Source organism: Crinia signifera, chromosome 4 (genome assembly GCF_055691185.1).
Source record: "Crinia signifera chromosome 4, ASM5569118v1, whole genome shotgun sequence".
Classification (NCBI taxonomy): Eukaryota; Metazoa; Chordata; class Amphibia; order Anura; family Myobatrachidae; genus Crinia; species Crinia signifera.
The window spans coordinates 14344314-14370581 of record NC_139220.1 but is presented as its reverse complement, the minus strand read 5'-3'; the positions used below and the strand labels follow the sequence as shown (position 1 = coordinate 14370581).

At 48.3% G+C, this 26268-nt stretch overlaps 1 long non-coding RNA gene across 1 annotated transcript in view; it reads left to right on the top strand.

Annotated features, from left to right (window-relative positions):
* Window positions 1-9676, top strand: part of LOC146073754 (uncharacterized) — a 188947-nt gene extending 179271 nt beyond the window's left edge. The window contains exon 4 of the long non-coding RNA XR_014473310.1: window positions 9247-9676. This is a non-coding gene — a long non-coding RNA (uncharacterized LOC146073754). The remainder of the gene's footprint in view (window positions 1-9246) is intronic.
* Window positions 9677-26268: the final 16592 nt, after the last annotated feature.

The following is a 26268-nucleotide window of genomic DNA, read 5'->3' as shown; positions in this document are numbered from 1 at the left end:
ACGGGTGGCAGGATCGCATGCAATATATCGCAAGTGATTTGTCACATGGAATACCATTCCACGCGGCAGGGAGGATGTCCGATGACCAGTGGCGGTTTTTACCTATGGGCTGCAGGGCTGCATGCCCCCCCCCCCCCCCCCCCCAAAAAGTCCCATTGGGAGGTGTTCCCTCCCTCCCGGACGCCTTGCTGCGGGCTGCCATGCAAAAATGGCAAATGCGCCTGCGCAGTACCTATATCGGTACTGCGCACACGCTGGTCCCGTTGCCTGTAACTTATATTGTACAGGTGCCGGGACCATGATTACTTCTATGGGCTGCTGCCGAAGGGATTACCTCCCCACTTCTTGAACAGAGGACAAGAGACTCTCGCACGGCACAGCCCCGCGCAGCAAAGGGGTGTGGTCTAGGCAAATGAGGGGCATGTCATATGCAAATAATGTCGTCATCGGGCCACACCCCCTTTTCCACCCTCTGTATCGCTGAATGCTGTCAATTCCTTCAGGCTGGGGCGACTCCCAATTGCCCCCGACACTGGACGGGGGGGGGGGGGGGGCGGGTCGTGGAAATATATTACACCTCCTCTTGCGCAGCTGCTCTAATAACTCAAACACCTACTGAAGGATCACCCTCCTTCGATACACAAGAAACATACACAAAATATAGGCGGAGAATGTAAAGCGCTCTTAGAATAAAAAAAAAACGGGACGGTCCCATGAAAAACTGAACTGTTGGGTGGTATGCGCAGGTTGTCAATCACCCTGCTGGCAGTCTACAACGGCTAGCCATCGCAGTCTCACTTCGCATGAACGGCTCGTGCAGATTACCGTGTGCATGCCCAGTCAATCGATAATAGGCAGGACTGCTGTTCCAATCTGGAGAAAGAAGTGGTGAGAGTTAAAGATAATTCAGCTCCTAACTATCATTTATTAAACACGGCTTGTAGAGTGACAGTTAGAAGCTGATCGGGTGGCACTTTGTCTCTCTACACTGTAGCTCTCCCCCACTGTATGAAAAGCCTCCTGTGTTTTTGTTGGATTTGTGCTGAGTCCTCCAAGCGACATCTCCCCCCCCCCCCCCCGTTACTCCGTCCATCGTTATCTGATAACATCACGTTAGTCGTCAGTGCAATCTGTAATGTTTCTGATATTGTACAAGATGCGTCTTGGCCCCAGGCTCTCCTCAGATGATCTTCTGCAGCTCCGCGCACATCACTGGCACTGTCCCTGTCACCGGGGTAACAGATGGGACATCGTCCTTCGCATTTCAGCTTTATCTGACTTTTTCCTTCTTCAGTATTTAGTGTTATTTGGTGTCACATTTATCTGTGTTCACAATCCATAAGCTGGACAGACGTGTGAGGGGAAGCAAGACACTTATACAGTGCCCATGTCGGCATATGTCGACATAGCTGCACAAAAATGTATTTTGCCCTTTTCCACGTGCCAACCTTTTGACCATCTTGACCTAATGCGTGTCGACATTTTTCAATATGTCGACCAATAGTGGCCGACCTTTTGACTGTCGACCGTCATTGTGTCAACACTATGACCCATACCCAAATTCTGTGCACGTTCCCGGCTGTCCTGAGTCATTATGAGTAAGTGTCATTTATAGCCTCCGATTCTGCACATGCGCGAGGAATTAATGGCGGTCGCATTAGGAAACATGCGACCGCGGTCTAATGCCACCAGGAGGCAGCATTGCGGAGTTGGAAGGGAACGATCCAGACAGCCCAGGTGTGCCTGGACTGTTTGTGGACCGGCCCGTGGCTGCTGCGACCCTACAAATTTGCAGATAGATTTGCGCAGTACGTATGCGGAAGTCCATCCAGTGATAAAATCCTACTACTTTTTTTTTTTATTGCTGGCCGTACGCAAGGTGACTGACAGAATGCCGGCATCATTCAATGGTGGGCAGCTTACAAATGGATTCGCAGGGAATCGCTGATACATCTACATTTCACAAGCTGCGCTAAAACGATTTGCAGACTTGTGCGGGGCGGGATTTTGCTGGCGGGGCGGCGTACACCTGATCGCAGGACTCTGCAATTGAGCAGGGCAGAATAACAACTTATGTTATATAGAAATATTTTGCAACAGCAGGTATTTAAGCATAGACACGCCCAAATGTGGAGCTAGACACGCCCATATGTAGAGCTAGACACGCCCATATGTCGAACTAGACACGCCCATATGTGGGACTAGACATGCCAATATGTGGAGCTAGATACGCCCATATGTGGAGCTAGACACGCCCATATGTGGAGCTAGACACACCCATATGTGGAGCTAGACACGCCCATATGTGGAGCTAGACACGCCCATATGTTGAACTAGACACGCCCATATGTGGGACTAGACATGCCAATATGTGGAGCTAGGCACGCCCATATGTGGAGCTAGACACGCCCATATGTGGAATTTAAGGAGTGTGTGACATGCCCCCTCTGCATCCTACTGCAATCACCCTGATTCTAGTTTTCAAAAGTGGCCAAGTGCGGTACTGTATGTGCAGTAGTGTATGTCCGGTACTGTATGTGCAGTACTGTATGTGCGGTACTGTATGTGCAGTAGTGTATGTGCGGTACTGTATGTGCAGTAGTGTATGTGCGGTACTGTATGTGCGGTAGTGTATGTGTGGTACTGTATGTGGGTACTGTATGTGGGTACTGTATGTGTGGTACTGTATGTGCGGTAGTGTATGTGCGGTACTGTATGTGCGGTACTGTATGTGCAGTAGTGTATGTGCGGTACTGTATGTGCAGTAGTGTATGTGCGGTACTGTATGTGCGGTACTGTATGTGCGGTACTGTATGTGCGGTACTGTATGTGCGGTAGTGTATGTGCGGTACTGTATGTGCGGTACTGTATGTGCGGTACTGTATGTGCGGTACTGTATGTGCGGTACTGTATGTGCAGTAGTGTATGTGCGGTAGTGTATGTGCAGTAGTGTATGTGTGGTACTGTATGTGCGGTACTGTATGTGCGGTACTGTATGTGCGGTACTGTATGTGCGGTACTGTATGTGCAGTAGTGTATGTGCGGTACTGTATGTGCGGTACTGTATGTGCAGTAGTGTATGTGCGGTACTGTATGTGCAGTAGTGTATGTGCGGTACTGTATGTGCGGTAGTGTATGTGTGGTACTGTATGTGCGGTACTGTATGTGCGGTACTGTATGTGCAGTAGTGTATGTGTGGTACTGTATGTGCGGTACTGTATGTGCGGTACTGTATGTGCGGTACTGTATGTGCAGTAGTGTATGTGCGGTACTGTATGTGCGGTACTGTATGTGCGGTTGTGTATGTGCGGTTGTGTATGTGCGGTACTGTATGTGTGGTAGTGTATGTGCGGTACTGTATGTGCAGTAGTGTATGTGCAGTACTGTATGTGCAGTAGTGTATGTGCGGTACTGTATGTGCGGTACTGTATGTGCAGTAGTGTATGTGTGGTACTGTATGTGCGGTACTGTATGTGCGGTACTGTATGTGCGGTACTGTGTTTGCGGTAGTGTATGTGCGGTAGTGTATGTGCAGTACTGTATGTGCAGTAGTGTATGTGCGGTACTGTATGTGCAGTAGTGTATGTGTGGTACTGTATGTGCGGTACTGTATGTGCAGTAGTGTATGTGCGGTACTGTATGTGCGGTACTGTATGTGCGGTACTGTATGTGCAGTAGTGTATGTGCGGTACTGTATGTGTATCACGCAGATCTTCCGCAAGACGCACTACTTAGTAGTAAATTTACTACAGAATATACTTCTTAGCGCCTTTTAGAAAATAAAAGAATCTGATTGGTTGCCCATAGCAACATCCCATCTGAAATAGATACCCCATCTTAGTAAATCCCCCCCTTAAGCCCGTACACATGGGGGGGATATATCTCTGAGTGATATATCGCTCACGATGAGCGATATATCGCTCAGTGTCCCGTTTGCATCTCGCTGATGTAAAAGAAACTGCCGGGGGGAGCCTGGCAGTGGAAATCAGCTGGTCGCAGGAGCATGTTCCTGCGACCAGCGATCACTAAGGGGGAGAAAACGGGAGCGCACATCGCGGGCAATATGGTCGCTTACACCGATCGCGGGCAATATGGTCGCTCAGCAACCATATTGCCCGCGATATTAGACAAAATCGCCCCCGTGTGTACACAGCCTTAGTGTTGCTAATAGATTTGTGTTTTAAATGCACCTAAAAAGTCAGGATAAGGTTACAGGTATCAGAGGTTCTGTACAGGAAGAAGTAAGCAACGGATTCAGCCGATAAGAAAACAATAATAATAAGGGAGACGTTCCAGCACTGTCACCTCTGTTATACTGTAGCACTGCGTCAGTAAATATGCTGTGCACGCATTTTATGAAACTGTAAGTAAAAATATTGACCGAGTTTTGGCGACCTTTGCGCAAAGTCATCGGAGACAGCGGTGGACATGATGTTTGTGGCGAATCAGCAATGCGTGCCTGGAAATGATTATTCAGTTCCGTCAGTTATGGTTAAACATTATAATATAGATCTGTATATGACCCCTGCGGGTATTAGCTACTGTCACTTCTTACTGACTCGCTGACATCTATCAGGGATTCTAATAATATTAGTGACCAATTGTTGTCATTAATTGTCCACTTCCCCCTGTATAACGGCTTGGAATAGATGCGCAGGGATCAATAATAAAGTCTGGAACAGTTATAAAAGTTAGAAGGATTTTACCCTGGGAGCCGCTGCAACAAAAGTTTGGAGCTAATCTGATTTCAGAGGAACATCCATGTTTTACAAAGGAGCGCTTAAGCACTAGAGGACCCTACAGGGTCTCCCTGACCACCTGCTCCGACACTCCACGGGAGCGGTAAGAGTGGTGCTCTGCAGCTGCGCTTGTTATGTAATGATCCGCTCTGAAAGGCTAAACCTTCGCTTTAATAATGCATCTGCAACATGTTCCCGTGTCGGAGGACAGCAGGGCTTGTTGGTGCATCATAATTAGTTTAGTTAGGGCTTTCTCAGCGCACGATAAGGAATTCTGCGAACCTGCTGGGACTGCGCTGATGAATTGATGGTTTAGTGTAAGCGCCAGCAAATTCAGGACGGACGCCAGCTGGCTACATGTATAAGACGGTATCGCAGTGGTAACAAAGATCGTTACTGTAAGGTAGCAATCAAAAGGTAACAAATAAATAAAAAGTGGCTTTGTGCTTTTGTGCAATGGGCCTTATTCAGGCTTGATCGCACAGCTGCTAATTTTCGGAGCCCTGCGACTGAGTATACGCCACCCCACCAGAGATAAATAGTGTGCAGTCTGTGCGTACCCCAGTAGTGGCTGAGATAGAAGCAGTCAGATCGGGGGTGAAGCTGAGGTCACATGACTTCCCCTCAAAAACCTGGGCATGTCTGCGTTTTCCCTAACACTCCCAGAAGAGGGTCTGTTACCTCCGAACGTCAATCAAAGAACTTCTGGTACCATGCCCACGACTCCTGTACAAGCCTGGGCAATTATGTGCACTCCCATTGTTGCCCTAGAATTACTGCACCAAAACGCCCAAGTCCCCTTCCGTTCAGAATAGTACGGTGGTCATACTTGCCTACCCATCCGAAATGGAAAACAAGTGGCGCCTACACTGTAGCCCTGTAAAGGGTTAAGAAGGAGCCGTCAGAGAGAGTGCCTTGCCGCCAGGTAACAGAAGCTGGCTCGATTCAAAGCCAGGAATGGATCTTTGAGGTGTGCTTGATGGAGAGACGGGTGGACTCACTAGCACACGGGTCTGATCCAGGATTTCCGACCTGCACAGCCACAGTTGGTAACTGAGCTAATTGCAGTAGAAGAGATTTAACCTTTCCCAAGTTTGCTGTTCATTGCGCTGATGCCTAGTAGGGGCCAGTTAGTAGGCCTACAGTAAGTAATGTAGCGCCGGGGACTTGGTCAGTGGCACTGAGGCAACGCACGCGCGGAGCGCTGCATAGACAAGTATGATTGTTTGTATGAAGCCTTGTCTGCTGTAAAGTGGATTTGTGACTTGTATGTCATTAAGTACTTGCACGAATACTGAAAACTGCCTGCTGCATCTGATCTCAATGGCAAACCTGTTACAATATCTATCTATCTCTCTATCTATATATATATATATATACACACACACCACGCATACATACACACAGACACATGGTGTAGGCGACAGGTCTATTTCTGTGTAATTGGCCTCACTTTGCAGACCGGTAAATGAAAATCTCTGCTCTGCCTCCCTTGATCCCGGCTGAAAGCCACAAAGGTCAGGGACTTAGCCTCCTAATCGCAGCCATGTGTACTCTCTGTATTCCAGTCATACTGTATGTTCTGTCTCCTGCTAAGCTACACACAGTAACTGGTACACACCAAATAGTCTTGGCGTAGTACATAGCTGGTAGCTTTGGGGGGATTTAAAGTACTTAATAATCTTCACTTCCAGACACTAATTCTGCTTGTTATACAACATAGATGAAGGTCTCGTCACACCTGCGTAAATGCACTTTCCAGCTGCTAACACAAGACAAGAGATGTAAGACAGGGGGACAGGTCCATAAGTCTAGGTGCAGCCGCCCAAAGTCTATCACCAATTGGGCAGGACTGTCCTGCCAGTGCCCTTGTTCGCCTGGCACCTTACTGCTTAGAAAGGTTCAATGCTCATAATCAGCAATTGGCCAGTACCCATCTTTTGGCTCTGGCGTCTGGGGAGTACGGGATGCCAGACCAGGGCACCTCTGCACTATGGCACTGCTAAGAGAGAATGACAGGTAGATGGTGTGGAGAACATATTTGTTGCTTACCCTTCCTACTCTCCTCACATATGCCTTCCCATGCTTCTGCCTATGTGGTCATACACCCTAGTCTTCCTTCAATAGACAGTATCACAGGGAAGGTTAAGGACAGATAGAAAGTAGTCAGTGTTCCAGGCAAGGTTAAGGGCAGGAGGAAGACAAAGAGTGTCCAGGATTCCAGGTAAGGTCCAGGGCAGAAGAAAGACAAATAGTGTCCCACGTTTCAGTCAAGGGTCAGGGCAGGGGGAGACAAATTGGTCATTGTTCCAGGCAATGGTTAGGGCAAGAAGTAGACAGAGAGTGGTCAGTGTTCCGGTCAAGGATCAGGGCATGAGGCAGAGAGTGGCTAGGGATCTAGGCCAGGGTAGGGCAGAAGGCAGGCAGAGAGTAGACAGTGTACCAGGCAAGGGTCAGGGCAGGAGGCAGACAGAGTGGTCAGTGTTCAAGGCAAGGATCAGGGCATGAGGCAGAGAGTGGCTAGGGATCTAGGCCAGGGTAGGGCAGGAGGTAGGCAGAGAATGGTCAGTGTTTCAGGCAAGGGTCAGGGCAGGAGACAGAGAGTGGCTAGGGTTCCAGCCAAGGGTCAGGGCAGTCGGCAGGCAGAGTGGTCAGTGTTCCAGGTAAGGGTCATTGCAGGAGGTAGACAGAGAGCAGTCAGTGTTCCAAGCAAGGGTCAGGACAGGAGGCAGAGAGTGGCTAGGGTTCCAGCCAAGGGTCAGGGCAGTCGGCAGGCAGAGTGGTCAGTGTTCCAGGTAAGGGTCATTGCAGGACGTAGACAGAGAGCAGTCAGTGTTCCAGATAGAGTGGTCAGGGCAGGAGGCAGAGAGTGACTAGGGTTCCAGGCAAGGGTCAGGGCAGGAGAAAGACAAATAGTGGCCTGTGTTTCAGGCAAGGGTCAGGTCAGGTGGTAGACAGAGAGTGGTCAGTGTTCCATGCAAGGATCAGGGCAGTAGATCAGTGTTCCAGGCAAGGTCTAGGGCAGGAGCAAGGCAAATAGTGGCAAATGTTTCTGGCAAAGGGTCAGGACAGGAGGCAGACAAAGAATGGTCAGTGTTCCAAGCAAGGATCAGGGCAGGAGACAGGGAGTGGCTAGGGTTCCAGGTAGGAGGCAGGCAGAGCTTGGGCAGTGTCACAGGAAAGGGTCAGGGCAGGAGGCAAACAGAGTCTGGTCAGTGTTCCAGACTAGGTTCAGAGCAGGTAGCAGAACCGACCAAACATTATTATTAAGAGCACATTCGTTAGTGCCAATTAGTATGCATCATGGCGGTCACTCCTAATGCATTTAATTGGCTTCAGAAACATCACGTACCCGGCCCGTCTCATTGCCGACCGCCAAGGTGTCCTGAAACCCAGCCGCATGAATTATGTGCCGTACAGATAACTTATATACAGCACAATCTCTGTCGTCTTATTTATACCGGCCTTAGGAATTTATATTTATTTCATGAGCTGCAGCGACTGAGTGACATTGCTTAATTATCTTTGAGACACCGAGCAGATGACTTAGGAAAAACCAAGGAATAGACGGGTGTCTGAGAAGTAATTAAATCTCAAGGCAATGGAGTCGTTGCAATATTTAATGCCATAATTCGAAGATAGAAATGATATTTCAATAACGTCATGTGTTATAGGTAAGTAGTATACAGATAAGCTCACTAGCAAACAGGGATATATATTTTTGCACAAATGGCCTTTTGACAGTGAAGGGCATACATGGCAGTGTTCTATTAAGTCTTTTCGGGAGACAAAGGGGTCTTTGTACCAAGCCTTGATGAAAGATAAAAGTGGAGAGCGATAAATGTCGGCCAACCAGCTCTCGTCATTTATCAAACACAGCCTGTAACATGGCAGTTAGCAGTTGAAGGAATCACCTACACTGGATCAAGATGAAGTCTTGGTCCTTTATTTTTGGAGCAGGTCACAGCATACCAGTTACACAGCATAAGCAACTATAGTTACAGCATAATGACCTCCTGCCCTGGAAACACATTTATCAGAAAGCCACAGGTGCTGCTAATCAGCCCAACCTTGATCACATCAGTTTTCTTGTTTCTGCTGCAGCAGCTGCTCTAAAACCTGGACTGGATCTTCCACATTACTTTTATGTGTACAGATACTGTCCCTGCCACAGTGCTTTATTTCTGTTGGCTCTAAAGAGATCAAGGTTGGACCTGGGAATAACACTGGTATGGAGCAGGATCGGAGACCTGGAACTCCAACCCCTGTCATTTCTGTTAGCACATAGCCAAGTCCTGGGTTGGTGCACGTGTACCAAAAAAAATAAAAGAAACGGATATAAAGGTGATGTGTGAAAGGGGGTATGAGTTTGTGGACATTATTTTAAATAATATTTAATCTGTACAATATTCTTCTTATTTGTAATTGAATATTAAATGCTTCCTTTCCAGAGCAAATGATGGGATTATTATGTAGTCCATCAACAGCTAAAATTCTATTCTTTCAGAACAAAGCAAATTTCAGAAGTCCACCATTGAAGTAAAGCACCACATAATATTCATCTGAGTGTTGCTTTAGAAAGACTTCTTCTGTCGAAACGCGTCAAATAGATTTCTGCGGGGGAGGGCAATCCCGCTGTTCCCACTGCAGAAGTGTCAATCACCAAGGACTTGCTGGGACATTCATACTTCAAGAGAATTCCGTCTATCAAGATGGAATTGATCCACAAGGAATAGGAAACGAGGAAAGTTTGCTTGATGCCTGTTTGAACATCAATAAAAAGTTATATGGAAGAATATTACGCGGTGATTGAAATGGATGTTGACCTGTATATTCTGAACCATATATACATTAGGACAGATGAGAACGAGCTTCCTCGCTCCATGATGCTCTCAGTTTTCCATACAAATCTATTTATCTGAACTTTATATCCAAATTTTAAGGGCTCTTATCTGCTGGAGATTGGATTAAGGGCCCAGTTACATAAAATGTAATTACCAATGACATCCTACCGGGATTAACCAGTTCAGGGGTTTCAGTAGCTCCAGGCTGTCGAGAACTGACAAAAAAAGTCTGGCCAACCACCAGCATGAAGTACATAGCGGTCTATTGACTAAGTCTTGTATAGAGATAAAGTGGACAGAGATAAAGTAGCAACCAACCAGCCTACAGCTGTCATTTTTCCAACACAGACTGTGGCATGAGAGTTAGGAGCTTTATTTTTTTTAAATATATGTAGGTGAGGCTAATAATAAGTCATGTTACTATCTCAGCTGTACATTCCCATTTATTTACGTACCAATAGGGAAAAAAATAGTTGCTGTCAAAATGCATGCATTAAAAGCAATGTTTTTTATCAAGACGCGTTTCGCCTGGCTGCTGAAATGCACTCTTTTAAGGGTTTACACTACTAAACTCAATGGCACTGTGGTCACTGTGCTATCTACAGTTTACGGGAGTCTTGGCAAAACTACAAGGTTAGACTTAATGGAAGCATAGTAGATGACGCGTTTCTTAACCTCTCCCCGTGTACTCTCTCTGCAGCGACTGTAATGTGTTTTCTGGCTAATCCTCCATGTAATGTTAGAAATGACATATTCCGCAACAATCAACACATTGTAAAGATTTCCGAATTTTAAATTATATTTTGGATATTTTTTTAAATAAATCAATAAAATAAGTTTATTGAATTTCAGTTTCTGAATGCAACAATCTTCCAACCAAATTTGGATTGTGCAAATTTAGGGGTTTTTTCAGACCTGATCACTGGGCTGCTAATTTGAAGAGCCCTGCGATCAGGTGAACTCCCGCCCTGTGCAATCCTGCGAATTGCTTAGCACAGCTTGTGAAAATTAAGTTGATCTGTGATTAGAAATAAATCTATACACAAGCCACTCACCATCAAATGACTTACTCAGCGGCTGTGATAGAATCAGGCAGATCGGGGGCGGAGATGATGTCACATGACTTCCCCCTCACACATATCTGGCCATGCCTGCGTATTCCCTGACACTCCCAGATAACAACCACTCCCCATGTAATGATTCCCCAGTGTGTGCAGTGTGTGCGCAGCCCAGGACTTACTCAGCGGCTGCGATAGAAACAGGCTGATCGGGGGCGGAGCTGACATCACATGACTTCCCCTCACACACCTGGCCACGCCTGCGTATTCCCTGACACTCCCAGATAACAGGCGCTCACCATGTAATGATTCCCCAGTGTGTGCAGTCTGTGTGCAGCCCAGGACTTGCTCAGCTCTGCGCCAGAAACAGGCTGATCAGGGGTGGGGCTGAAGTCACATACACTCCCTGGAAACACCTGGGCATACCTGCGCTGCCGCTGACTAGCCACCGGTGCTCAGCCAGTGGGCAGTGACAGGCAGCAGCATATCAAGGCGTTGAGCGGGTGCCTGCGCCCACACAGAACCTACTGTGGCTTGCTCCCCCAAGCGGCAGCTGGGGCTGCCTTACAGTAGTTATGCCGGTAATTGTGTAATAACTGGGCGCCTGATTTTATGATCGAGTCGGAAAAATCGCATCGCATCGCATGCAACCAAATCGCATGCGATGCGATCGTCGCGATTTTCCATAGGATTCAATGTTAAAACGGTCCTGTTCATTTCCCCACTATCGAAGTGGGCATAGAGTTGATTTTATATAGCGTGGCGAGCGGACGCGGAATACATTTTAAGTAATGTATCGCGATGCGATTTTGCCGAAAATCGCGTCGCATCGCATCTGATTGTATGCCTTAAGTTAAGGCATACAATCAAATAATCGGGCGCCCAGATATTACACAAGTACCGTTACGCCACTGCAAGACGCACGCATGCAAATTCAACCAATAATTACCAATCCTGTGAATTCGCAGTGATCAGGTCTTAATAATCCCCAGACAGGGATTGTATTGCGGTTTTCCTTAAGCAAAGTTTAGTACAAGAGTTGAGATTTATATCTGTGAAACTATTCGGACTTGCGAAAGGTGTCACATAAGATCCTGGGCACAAGCTGTGTTTGACACTGTTTGAACACCAATAGAAGAGGAAGATAAGACTCGGTGCCCAGACAAATGCTTTGATTTTTTTTTCCCCCCACAAATTTTAGTTAATAATAAATTACAAGGAACTGTGGAACTAGCGCGGAGGATGTACGGAACGTTCAGCGAGCCGAGACAGAAATTGTAAATAATGAAGTGAACAATGCAGATAAAATGTGCGGAAAGAAGACATCATTTAATATTTCATATCATTTTCTAATGTTCCTCAAATTTAATTTACTAAATGGATACTGATCTGTAAAACAAAAAATCGGTCTCTGTAATTCTTCCAAAGTTGCCGCAATCCGAGCACTTAGTTATAATATGATTCATAAAAAGTTTTCTAAAGCCGGTGGCGCCCATAATGGGTCTGATTCTGAACGGGATCCGGACGGTGGGTTGACAGTCAAATAGGTGGACCACTATTGGCCAATGTGGACAACAGCATGACGAGTGAAGCATGGCAAGCAGATCAAGATATGCTAGGGCCCGCACAACACTAAATAGGGGCCCAGTGGCGTAAGTTCATCCCAGTTGCCCAGAGGCAAGATAAGTATTGGTGCCCCCCCACCCAAAATAGCTCATTCAGTAAGGTGTCTGTCTACAGTAGGGTCATGGGATCTAACACAGGGTGTGACACTTGCAAAAATTATGTTAGAAGGGGAAGTCAGCCACATTAGCAATATCAACTGCTTTCATTTGACCGATTCAAACTTGAAGGGGAGGAGAGGTGCCCCCTTGGGAACAGGAGCCCGGCGGCAGATGAATCCAGTGCCTCCCAGAGTTCTGCCTCTGTAGGGGCCCACATGCTCACTTAGAAATTGACACCCAAAAAAAGTGAAAAACTCACGTTGACCTTTTCATGTTTACCATGTTTGTGTCAACGTTTGCTTGTGTCGATCTATTTGCCAGTTTGATCTTGTGCACGTCGATCTTTTGGGGTCAATACTTACTGTCGATCCTATGATGCACACCCATTCTCAATTGGAAGTGACGCCAAAGTTTGCCGGAATAGTTTTGTCTCCAACTAACATCTATCTACTTACAAAGTCCCAAGGAGAATGGTTGCACCCAGAGCCACAGTAGCAACTGAGATTAACAATATTATTTATTATTTATTGGCAGTTATTTATATAGCGCACACACAGAGCCAGAAGAAAGGGAGGTGGGGCGGCTCTGGGGGTCAGTACCAAGCTCCAGCAGAAGGTCACAGTGTTTTCATCCTTCTCCCCCCACTACCACACCGCAGATCGGATCTCTCTTACCAATCCGATCTGCGGCGCTGCACACCTGCCCTCACATCCGCCGGGGCTGTATAGCACAATAGAGTCCAAAGCAGCAGCCTGCAGCTCAGTGATTGGCTGAGCATGCAGGCTGCAGAAAACAAAAAGGCGGAGCAGTGGCATAACTTTACAGAGCAACCTTAAAAATGCTTGGGCCTTCCACATCTTTTGATGGTTGGCGACCATCGAAAGATGTGGGTGGATCCCCCTGGCCTGCGAATGGATGCTACTGTGTAACATCCATACGCATGCCATGTGTGCCAATCACGCTTGCGAATGGGTGGTGTCAGCCAACCATTCGCAAGCCCGGGTTTGGCGGATTCGCAAGGCTGCAAATTCGCAGCCTTGCAAAGCAACCAGAATAACCCCCCTCTGTGTGCGCTATATTATAACATGTTTATAAATAAATAATGTAGGACCGTTCCGAGTCCCGCGCGTGTTATTGATGCACTATGTACTTTCCTGCCCAGTTATTTTGTTTGTGTTTAGGGAAATCGTCCTCTCTCTCTCTCGCTAATGCCAAGCGAGAGGCAGAGAGATATAGTTCAGAACCTGCCCATTAGCCGTTATAAGACGATTATTTTAATGAGCAGTCTAGGAGATTTATACAGCACTTACGCCCCATACAAAACAGCGAGACTGAAACAATAAGAGCTTGTCTAGCTGGGAAGATCGTCTTTCATACAGTGAAAGTCAGAGGCCGACGTTCCTCCCAAGACGTGCGTGAAAGACATTTACTTGCTTTGCGGCTTAAGTATCTGACGAATCAGAAAAATGCTTCATTTGCATAAGGATGAAGATCCGACCGTCTAATGTGAGCCGGCGTGATGTCCGTTTGATCGTCCTCGCTTCCAGTTAATGAATGATCACATCGATCAGATTGGACTACCTTGCGAGATCTTTATATATTATTTATAAGCCCGAACTTTTCAATGGAATGACTTTGGTGATTGTGACGGAGGTTAGAAAACTCATTGATCTCTTAGTAATTGGCAGCCTTTTATTAAAATTTGTATTTTTATTTAGGTATTGGGACATTAGCGGGCACAAGACAAATAACTCCTACCGTGTGCTCAAGTGCTTATTGTAGAAGATTGGCAGCAGTGACTATGGGGGGTTGGGTATGGGAGTCTCCTGATTGTCATAATACTGACATTTTGGGAAGTCCTCTAACTAAACATGTAACTAAAAATTTCAGCAAGGTAGCACCGTTCATTACAGGGTGTGCAGTCTAGCCCCCCTCTCCCTCTTCCCATATAACCCTCCCCTCCCACAACCTAACTGTAACCCTCCCCACGAATTCTAATGTTGGGTACACACCAGAATGATTTGGCCTCGATTCCCCCAATTTCGATACAATCTCGACCGATTGTATGTAAATTGGTCATGTTTTGGCATGTTTTAGATCCGATCCGATGCGCATCCCCGCTAGTCGTTTTGCAGATCCTACCTGCTGCAGTCAGGATTTGAAAACGATCCCTTCAACTGGGAACAGATCGTGATCGGATGCAGATCGCGAGCAGATCGTGTGCTCCAACAGATCGTGCGACCATCGTATGATCTGCTCACAATTATGATCGTCTGGTGTGTACCTAGCATAACATTCTGCCTGCAGTCTAACCCGACCGAGTCATCAGCTCCTACAGGTTGACCATCCAGCAGCCTAACCCTCTCCCCCTCGCTGCCCAAGCCTAACCCTAAGTCCCATGCCACCTAACCCTAGCTGTGACATGTACAGTCATAGAGAAAGTTATTCCGCGACTAGACAGTCAGATGTTCGTGAGTTCGCGTGTCAACAGGTGAACCGCTTGAGGGAAGAAACTTTTTAGGCTTCTGGTGGACCTGGTGGGAATAGCCCTGTAGCATCTGCCTGATAGTAGCAGGTTAAAAAAGCCTTGGCCAGGATGTAGTTGTTCCTTGACTATCTTCGTTGCCCGTCCATCCTGATTATCTTCTCCGCAGTTCTCACTACCTTTTGGAGTCTGCATTTGTCTCTCTCGCTGGCGGAGCCGTACCAGACCAGTATTGAGGAGCACAGTACAGACTCCGCAATTCTGGAGTAGAAGAGGAGCAGAAGCTTCTGTGGGATGTTGAACTTCCTCAGTTGCCTAAGGAAGAATAGCCTCTGCTGCACTTTTCCAACAATAGTATCAGGGTCGGGCCCCCATTTAAGGTCCCGGGAGATTGTGGTTCCTAGGAACTTGAAGGAGTCCACTAGCGGCACCACACTGTCAGCAATTGTTAGCGGAGGAACACCAAAAGCCTTCTTCCTAAAGTCCTACCATCTCAACGGTTTTGAGAGGGTTGAGCTCTAGATGGTTGCTGCTGCACCACCGGGCCAATAGGTCCACTTCTTGTCTGTAGGCCAATTCGTCCCCATCCTTGATAAGGCCAATGAAGGTAGTGTCATCGGCGAATTTGATTATCTTTACTGATTGCGCCTCTGAGGTGCAGTCGTTGGTGTACATGGAGAAGAGCAAGGGTGAGAGTACACAGCCCTGGGGGGCTCCTGTGCTGATGGACCACACTTGGGAGGTGAATTCTCCCGCTTTCACAACTTGTTTTCTATCAGTCAGAAAGTCAACAATCCAAGAACACGTAGCTTCAGGGACTCCTAGGCGGAGTAGTTTGGGGTGGAGGATGTTGGGGATGATTGTGTTGAAAGCCGAGCTGATGTTGACAAACAGGACCCTTGCATAGGTACCAGACATATCCAGGTGCTGCAGAATGTAGTGCAGGCCCAGGTTGACTGTGTCCTCAACGCATCGATTTGATCGGTATGCGAACTGTAAGGGGTATAGCTGGTGGGCAGTCACAGCTTTCAGGTGGTTCAGTACCAGGCGCTCAAATGTTTTCATGATCACAGACGTCACAGCTATCGGCCGGTAGTCATTTAGATTTGTAATAGTGGATTTCTTGGGGACTGGAACAATAGTGGAGCTTTTGAGGCAGGAGGGAACCTTGCGTAGCTCCAGTGATTAGTTGAAGATCCTGGTGAATATGGGGCAAGTTGACCCGCGCATACTCTCAGGGTAGATGGTGACACCCCGTCAGGGCCTGTGCTTTCCTTGGTTTGGCCCTCTTGAACATCTCCTCCACCTCTACTTGGGTAACCTGGAGTGACTGGAGATGGCTGTCGACATTTGGCGGCAGCACAGAGGGTCTACTTTTTCAATGCTACAGAGGCTGATAGCGTGATTGGCCGATGCGTCTCCATGGAGACGCATAGCTCAGCCCTAATTGGCTGAGCTATGTGTCTCCATGGAGACGCATAATCCCAAGACACTATCAGCCTCTGGTGCGCTGGAACAGTGCTACAGAAGGTGTTAGCTGTGCAGGAGAAAGCCGGCTCACCCCGCTGTCAGTGCGGGGTGAGCTGGCTATGCAGGAGACAGGCCAGCACTGGACCCTGGATTGGTAAGTATGTTGGTGTAAAAGTGAGGTGTGTGTTTGTGTGTGAAATAAAGTTATTCTTTGTGTGTGTCTTTTCTTTTAACATTCTTTTTACAGGTGGACTACAAGTCCCAGCGGGCCCATTAATGCCCCGCCTGCTGGGACTTGTGGTTCTCCAAGTCCCAGCATGCGAGGGAGGTCTGCTGGCACTTGAAGTTCTCCTGCATAAAGCAATGTTAGGAATGTGTGAATTAACCCTATCAGGCCGGTGTCCACTGGCCACGGACGCCGGTGACAGCCCCGGCTAAGGCCTGGAGGGTGACCCCTTTATTGGGGGAGGTCCCCACTCCACAAGGTACCCCGTCCAAGGCTGACCAGGCACGGTGCTCATGTTTCGGCCGGGAGACCTTATGTAAAAAGTGTCCCCCCGGCAGGGGCGGATTGGGAATTAAAACCAGCCCGGGAAATATCTTGAAGCAGCCCTAATGGGGGGGGGGGGCTAGCATTATGGGGGTGTGGCCTATTTCAATGAGGCCACGCCCCATTTTCGCTGCTGTGGGGGCATGGCTAGTTGCTCTCCGAGCTGCTGGCTATGTCCCCAGCCCCTCAGGCTGCAGAATAGGCGCATGGGAGGGGGGACGCAGGGTGGCATAGAATGCTGGGAGGGGAGATACAGGGTGGCTGAGGATTAAGGGAGGGAGGATGTACGCAGGTTGGCATAGGACGCAGATTGTGAGGGGGCATGGTGGCACAGGATGCAGTATAGGAGGGGGAAAGCAGAGTGACAGAGGATGCAGGGAGGGGAGTCGCAAAGTGGTGGAGGATGCAGGAAGGGGAGACGCAGAGTGGCGTTGGTTGCATGGTGGCAGAGGATACAGGAAGGGGGACGCAGGGTGGCGGAGGATGTAGGGTGACAGAGGGGAGACACAGAGTGGCATAGGATGTGGGTTTGCGGAGGATTCAGGTAGGGAGGGGGAAGCAGGGTGGCGTATATGTATGTATGTATACATATATCAAAAAAAAAAATTATATATATATATATATATATATATATATATATATATATATATACACACACACACACACACATACACATATATATACATACATGCACACACACACTACTTCACTAAGGCCAAGCATTATTATTTATCCCATTGCCATGTTTAATTACCCTCCTCCTGGCCACCCTGACCGTCACCTGCTGTCTATGTTGTGCAGCTTTTGCTAGCCTGGCTGCCTGCTCCTGCCGCCACCACCGCCCATCGGATCCAGTCCAACGGCGCGAAACAGTCCTGCACGCTGCTGCTTCTGGGGTCAGTGGCAAACGCAGGATTTTTAAAGGGGGGTTTCCAAATAATTGGTTGCGGACCAATGAAAAAAAAATATTGAGCAGAATGAACGTCCAATATACACTTTGTTGTGTAACAATAAATAATATAAATAACATTTGGGCATATACTTATACACGTAATGCCCACAGTAGTAACGACGCTTATACACATAACGCCAGCAGTAGTAACAACGCTTATACACATAATGCCCGCAGTAGTAATGATGCTTATACAGGTAATGCCCACAGTAGTAACAATACTTATACACCTAATGCCAGCAGTAGTAACAACGCTTATACACATAATGCCCGCAGTAGTAACAATACTTATACACATAATGCCCGCAGTAGTAACAATACTTATACACATAATGCCCACAGTAGTAACAATACTTATACACATAATGCCCACAGTTATAACAATATGTATACACAGAATGCCAGCAGTAGTAACAATGCTTATACACATAATAACCGCAGTAGTAACGGTTCTTATACACATAACACCAGCATTAGTAACGATACTTATACACATAATGCCCACAGTAGTATCAATATTTATACACATAATGCCCGCAGTAGTAACGACACTCAGTGTTCGCGAAAGCCCCCCAAATAAATGGGTCCCGGGGACCCTTCACTTCTAAAATTTGGGGTACAACCTGACCTTTTTTGGGTCCCAACGGAATAAAGCCTCCTCTCCCCTTCACCCCAGCATGGCACATGTGGGTCGGGGGGGGGGTAAAGTATCAATTGGCCCACTCGCTTGAAGATACATATATACAGTACTAGCAACTATATAAATCCAAAAATAGGGACAGTGCGTGCCGAAAGGACGCGCCAAAAATTTAAGGCATGTTTTTTTTTTTGGGGGGGGGGGGGGGGGGGGGGGGAGTGGTGTGGCCACATAATAGTACCAATTCACATTACAGCACACACCGTAATGCCCAGTACACATTACAGCACACACCGTAATGCCCAGTACACATTACAGCACACACTGTAATGCCCAGTACACATTACAGCACACACCGTAATGCCCAGTACACATTACAGCACACACCGTAATGCCCAGTACACATTACAGCACACACTGTAATGCCCAGTACTCATTATAGCACACACCGTTATGCCCAGTACACATTATAGCACACACCGTAATGCCCAGTACACATTCTAGCACACACCGTTATGCCCAGTACACATTATAGCACACACCGTAATGCCCAGTACACATTATAGCACACACCACAATATACAGTAGCACACCCCAAATTATAGCACACACCGTAATGCTCAGTACACATTATAGCACACACCGTAATGCCCAGTACAAATTATAGCACACACCGTTATGCCCAGTACACATTATAGCACACACCGTTATGCCCAGTACACATTATAGCACACACCGTTATGCCCAGTACACATTACAACACACACCGTAATGCCCAGTACAAATTATAGCACACACGATATGCCCAGTACACATTATAGCACACACCGTTATGCCCAGTACACATTATAGCACACACCGTAATGCCCAGTACACATTATAGCACACACCGTAATGCCCAGTACACATTATACCACACACCGTAATGCCCAGTACACATTATAGCACACACCGATATGCCCAGTATATATTATAGCACACACCGATATGCCCAGTATATATTATAGCACACACCGTAATGCCCAGTACACATTACAGCACACACCGTAATGCCCAGTACACATTACAGCACACACCGTAATGCCCAGTACACATTACAGCACACACTGTAATGCCCAGTACACATTACAGCACACACCGTAATGCCCAGTACACATTACAGCACACACCGTAATGCCCAGTACACATTACAGCACACACTGTAATGCCCAGTACTCATTATAGCACACACCGTTATGCCCAGTACACATTATAGCACACACCGTAATGCCCAGTACACATTCTAGCACACACCGTTATGCCCAGTACACATTATAGCACACACCGTAATGCCCAGTACACATTATAGCACACACCACAATATACAGTAGCACACCCCAAATTATAGCACACACCGTAATGCTCAGTACACATTATAGCACACACCGTAATGCCCAGTACAAATTATAGCACACACCGTTATGCCCAGTACACATTATAGCACACACCGTTATGCCCAGTACACATTATAGCACACACCGTTATGCCCAGTACACATTACAACACACACCGTAATGCCCAGTACAAATTATAGCACACACGATATGCCCAGTACACATTATAGCACACACCGTTATGCCCAGTACACATTATAGCACACACCGTAATGCCCAGTACACATTATAGCACACACCGTAATGCCCAGTACACATTATACCACACACCGTAATGCCCAGTACACATTATAGCACACACCGATATGCCCAGTATATATTATAGCACACACCGATATGCCCAGTATATATTATAGCACACACCGTAATGCCCAGTACACATTACAGCACACACCGTAATGCCCAGTACACATTACAGCACACACCGTAATACCCAGTACACATTACAGCACACAACGATATGCCCAGTACACATTACAGCACACACCGTAATACCCAGTACACATTACAGCACACAACGATATGCCCAGTATATCGCATCCCGTCCCCAGCCCTCAGCAGCAGAATCGACTTACACGTGGGGGGCGGCAGAAGGATGCACAGAGCCACAGACACGGTGACAGTGAACCTCTCAAAACAAAGGGCAGGGCGTGCGGCTTTAGTGATTGGCAGGGCGCACACTTGCAGTGATTGGCTGCCGGGCAGCCACTGTGCAATGATTGGGTCCCGGCGGCCGCTGCAGTGATTGGCTTACAGCGGCTCACAGGCGCAGCTAAGCGGTGACCGTTTTATGGTAAAATACGCGCTATAGCGCGTATTTGTGAACCCTGACACTTATACACATAACGCCAGCAGTAGTAACAATACTTATACACATAATGTCAGCAGTAGTAACGATACTTATACACATAATGCCCACAGTGGTAACGATACTTATACACATAATGCCCGCAGTAGCAATGACGCATATACATGTAACGCCCTCAGTGTGGCTGGGTGGTGGGTGAAGGAACTTGCGCGGCAGGAGGGTTGAGTGGGCGGTGGGCTGAGTAGGGTGCTGTGTAGGCGGCTGAGTGCATCATCGCCGCAGCCATGCCCCGGGTCAGCTGTACCCTTTGACCCTCCCTGTCGCCGGGCCTGAGTACATCCCCCACCCCCATAGGCAGACATGTAATCAGATCCCACTCCAGCACAGCCCCCAGCCCCCCCCCCCCCCACAAATAGGCAGACTTGTCACATTCACATGCCCCACGCCCTCCAGCAACCCCCCCCGCATAGGCAGACAAGTCACATACCCCTCCAGCACAGCCCCTATACACAGACATGTCATATGTACATCCCTCCAGCGCAGCACAGCTCATTCTCTCCCCCCACCCCATAGGCAGACATTTTAGACATATTCAGAATTCGAATAAGTCTGACATGTCTGCCTATGAAGGGGGGGTCTGAATGTCACATGTCTGCCTGTGGGGGGGGGGGGGATCTGAATGTCACATGTTTGCCTATGGGGAAGCTGAGCTGAGCTGGAGAGGGATCTGACTTACACAGTGAGTTTGTCTGCCCTAATGCAGACAGCAGCCAGTCACAGACCCCCTTCCCCCTCATGTACAGGCATGTCACATATACAAATAATCCCCTCCAGCACAGCCTACACTGTAAAACTGGCACATGCTGTTCCCCATGTCCCTCACACACACAGTGGCAGGAGTGAGTCTCTCTCTCACCCCTTCCCCTCCCTCCTCCTCCCCCAATTCCCTAACAAGGTTGCCAACCAGTGTCCTCAGTCAGAGCCCACAGTGTGACTCACATATTTCTGAAGGCTGCAGCCCGGCCACAGCGCTGCTGCTCCTCGAGTCCTCGTCTCTCAGGCTGAGTGACGTCATCAGTCTGAGAGGTGCTCCCCCTGGCTGCCAGCAGCTGTATCTGCAGCTCATTGCAGCCGCAGCAGCAGGGAGGAGGGAGGGAACGGAAGTACACACGCAGCCATCTTCATTTAGGGCGCAGTGCCGCGGCCAGCCAGCACAGAGATGCCGCGGCAGCCCAGTTAGGTAGGATAGGCGGCCGTTCTGCCAGAAAAGGTGCCGGCCCACCGGGAAACGGCCCGGTTTCCCGGTGGGCCAATCCGCCCCTGCCCCCCGGCTGTGGCATGACACCGCGGGCTGTTGGAGCCCAGTGCTGGTTTCAAACTACAGGGGACCCCCAGGTTTTTTTGTCCCCTGTATTTTTGGAACCAGGACCGGTCCAAAAGTCCAGGACTGGTTTCAGAAATACAGGGGACCCCAACGCTTTTTTTTTTAACACAAATTTGCACATTACCTCAAATTCGCACATTTTCATGCCTAAAATCCGCCCATTATCGCACTTTATCGCACTTTTTTTCCCGAAACACGCACCTCATTAAATATGCAAATTTGCGGCAAAAACTGTGATTTTAAAAAGTGCGATAATGGGCGAATTTGAAAGTGTCTAAAAATCGCATTCTATTAAATGTCACCCACCATTTCTGATGGTGGTCACTTGTTAGCAAACATGCAAGATTTGACCCAAATAAATGAAAAAAAAAAAACACGTGTCAACCATTTAGGTCCCGACCAGTGGCGGATCCAGAGGGGGGCAGTTAAAAATTCAAATAGGGGAGACACACTAACTGCAACCAATTGCCATTCCAATCTGACTCACTGTCAGTTAGTGTGTGTTTTTTCCCTATTTGAATTCAAATAGGGAAAAAAGCCCCTCTGATGTCGACCATTGTCATGTCAACATTCTATGAACCTGTCAACCTTACCCTCTGTTTACCTTTTGTACCTGTAGATTTTTATATCTGTTGATCTATTGCATGTTGACCATTTGATGTGGATCTTTTCAGGGCTGTTGACAGCCCGAACGGGCCTCGGGAACGGTGGGGGCGTGGCCTACTCACAGACGTTTGGCCACGCCCGATTAAAAAACAAAACAAAACCTGAGATTCAGAGGGGGGGGGGGGGTATATAACATGATCGGTAACATCACTAAAGAACATGTTCAGAGGGGCTGGTGGATCCGGGCCCCTGGACATTTTTGGAGATCATATGTTAGTATTAGTACGTTTTATTTAAAAAAGAAAAATATGAAAAGGTTTTTGTGTCATGCTCAGTGCTATGTTTGCTTACAGCGCATCCTTGGCAAAACGCGTGCATCCCACCAGCGCGGCGCGCCAAGGGTGCAATGTAACTTATGGCAGGTTATGTGCAGTACAACATTACAAATGACAGTGGAAGATCTACATGTAGTAACATACACGAAACCTTAAATCAAAAGAGGAAAAAACCAGACAGGCTCCTTGTGTAGAAGGTGGCACTGACGCCCGGGCCTTCCGCTGCGCCTCCTCAGGTCTCCTCGGTGACACCTGTTACAATGTTCAGCATCAGCTTTTAATTGAGTGTCAGTCAGAATCAGCCTCCAGGCGCCTTCGCGTTTCATGACATTTGTGGGGAAGGCAACCAAAGGTTCTGCTTTGGATCAGCTTGCAGAAAAGACATCTTATTATTTTTAATAACGTTCATTAAAATCCTTGTTTCCTGCGTTTATTGGAAGGTCCCTGTCACCGTCACCCGGAGATCTGCTTAAATGCAGAAGCCTGGGTTTTTTTCTTCTCTTGTAAAAGTGAAATCTCACCGGATGAGACGAACGTGTCAGCGAGTTTATCGAGAAGTGACAAGCTGACAAATACCATATGTAACGTGGGCTGTCCCATTACTGGTTGCTCGTACTTTCCCATAACCCGCCGACTTGTGCCGTGCTAACCCTTTGCTACCGCGCAGTTCGTTGGTGGTGATTTGTGTTAAAGTGTCAGAGGGAACCAGGTCACATTCGGCGGGAGACTCCTGTGCAACAGATCCCTCTAAGTGGAGAGGTTTCTGTCGGCGGAGATATAAACAGTTTGGAGTTTCGCTGACAACGTCGCAGATAATCACCGAGGAGGGGGAGAAGCTGCCGTTACATATAATGAGAGAATAAATAATGGCCCAGAGAGGTCTTCGTGGCACAGAGGAGGTTGTGACGCGGCAGAATCGCAGCTCGTTTCCGTTACATGTTTGCAAGTTTATTTCAAATTTATTATGAAGAGGTTGATAATTAATAGATGAATACAAATGTTTAGACTGGAGCTCATTCACCCACCTAACTGGCACCACACAAAGCACCTCACAGCACACACACTGACCACTGGCCCAGATACTGCCCACCTCACAGCACACACACTGACCCAATGCACAGCACTCACTGGCCCAGATACTGCCCACCTCACAGCACATACACTGACCCAGTTACTGGCCAACTCACAGCACTCATTGACCCAGATACTGCCCACCTCGCAGCACTCACTGACCCAGTTACTGCCCAACTCACAGCACTCACTGGCCCAGTTACTGCCCAACTCACAGCACTCACTGACCCAGTTACTGCCCACCTCACAGCACTCACTGGCCCAGTTACTGCCCAACTCACAGCACTCACTGACCCAGTTACTGCCCACCTCACAGCACTCACTGGCCCAGGTACTGCCGACTCACAGCACACACACTGACCCCGTTACTGCCCACCTCACAGCACTCAATGACCCAGTCACTGCCCACCTCACAGCACACACACTGACCCAGTTAACTGCCCACCTTACAGCACTCAATTGGCCAGTGAGTTGGGCAGTAACTGGGTCAGTGTGTGTGCTGTGAGGTGGGCAGCCAGTAGCCCACCTCACAGCACACACACTGACCCAGTTACTGCCCAACTCACTGGCCCAGTTACTGCCCACCACACAGCACACACTGACCCAGTTACTGGCCACCTCACAGCACTCACTGAATCAGTTACTGCCCAACTCACAGCACTCACTGACCCAGTCACTGCCCAACTCACAGCACTCACTGACCCAGTCACTGCCCAACTCACAGCACTCACTAAACAAGTTACTGCCCAACTCACAGCACTCACTGACCCAGTTACTGCCCAACTCACAGCACACACTGACCCAGTTACTGGCCACCTCACAGCACACACTGACCCAGTTACTGGCCACCTCACAACACTCACTGGCCCAGTTACTGCCCACCACACAGCACACACTGACCCAGTTACTGGCCACCTCACAGCACACACTGACCCAGTTACTTGTCACCTCACAGCACTCACTGAACCAGTTACTGCCCAACTCACAGCACTCACTGACCTAGTTACTGCCCAACTCACAGCACACACTGGCCCAGTTACTGCCCACCTCACAGCACTCAATTTCCCAAGTTACTGCCCACCTCACAGCACTCACTGGCCCAGTTACTGCCCAACTCACAGCACTCACTGGCCCAGTTACTGCCCAACTCACAGCACTCACTGGCCCAGTTACTGCCCACCTCACAGCACACACTGACCCAGTTACTGGTCACCTCACAGCACCCACTGGACCAGTTACTGCCCACCTCACAGCACACATTGGCCCAGTTACTGGTCACCTCACAGCACTCACTGAACCAGTTAGTGCCCAACTCACAGCACTCACTGACCCAGTTACTGCCCAACTCACAGCACTCACTGGCCCAGTTACTGCCCAACTCACAGCACTCACTGACCCAGTTACTGCCCAACTCACAGCACACACTGACCCAGTTACTGGCCACCTCACAGCACACACTGACCCAGTTACTGGCCACCTCACAGCACACACTGACCCAGTTACTGGCCACCTCACAGCACTCACTGGCCCAGTTACTGCCCACCACACAGCACACACTGACCCAGTTACTGGCCACCTCACAGCACACACTGGCCCAGTTACTTGTCACCTCACAGCACTCACTGGCCCAGTTACTGCCCAACTCACAGCACTCACTGGCCCAGTTACTGCCCAACTCACAGCACTCAATGACCCAGTTACTGCCCAACTCACAGCACTCACTGAACCAGTTACTGCCCAACTCACAGCACTCAATGACCCAGTTACTGCCCAACTCACAGCACTCACTGGCCCAGTTACTGACAAACTCACAGCACTCACTGGCCCAGTTACTGCCCAACTCACAGCACTCCCTGACCCAGTTACTGCCCAACTCACAGCACTCACTGACCCAGTTACTGCCCAACTCACAGCACTCACTGACCCCATTTTATGACTTTTTGAAGCTTGATACATCTGGCCCATGAGAGCCCATTCTCTGCGCTTGTAGCAGTTGACAGAACTCATAGAAGCATTCCACCATTCCTGATATCTTCAATTGCTGCCATGTCTCGCTGGAATCGCTCCCCGTCCTCGTCACTCCGCACCGCCGCTGTCAGGTGCAATGAGAGTTCATAAAGTGAATTTCGAGTGACAAGTTGCAGAATAATTGATGTTACTTTCCAACATCGC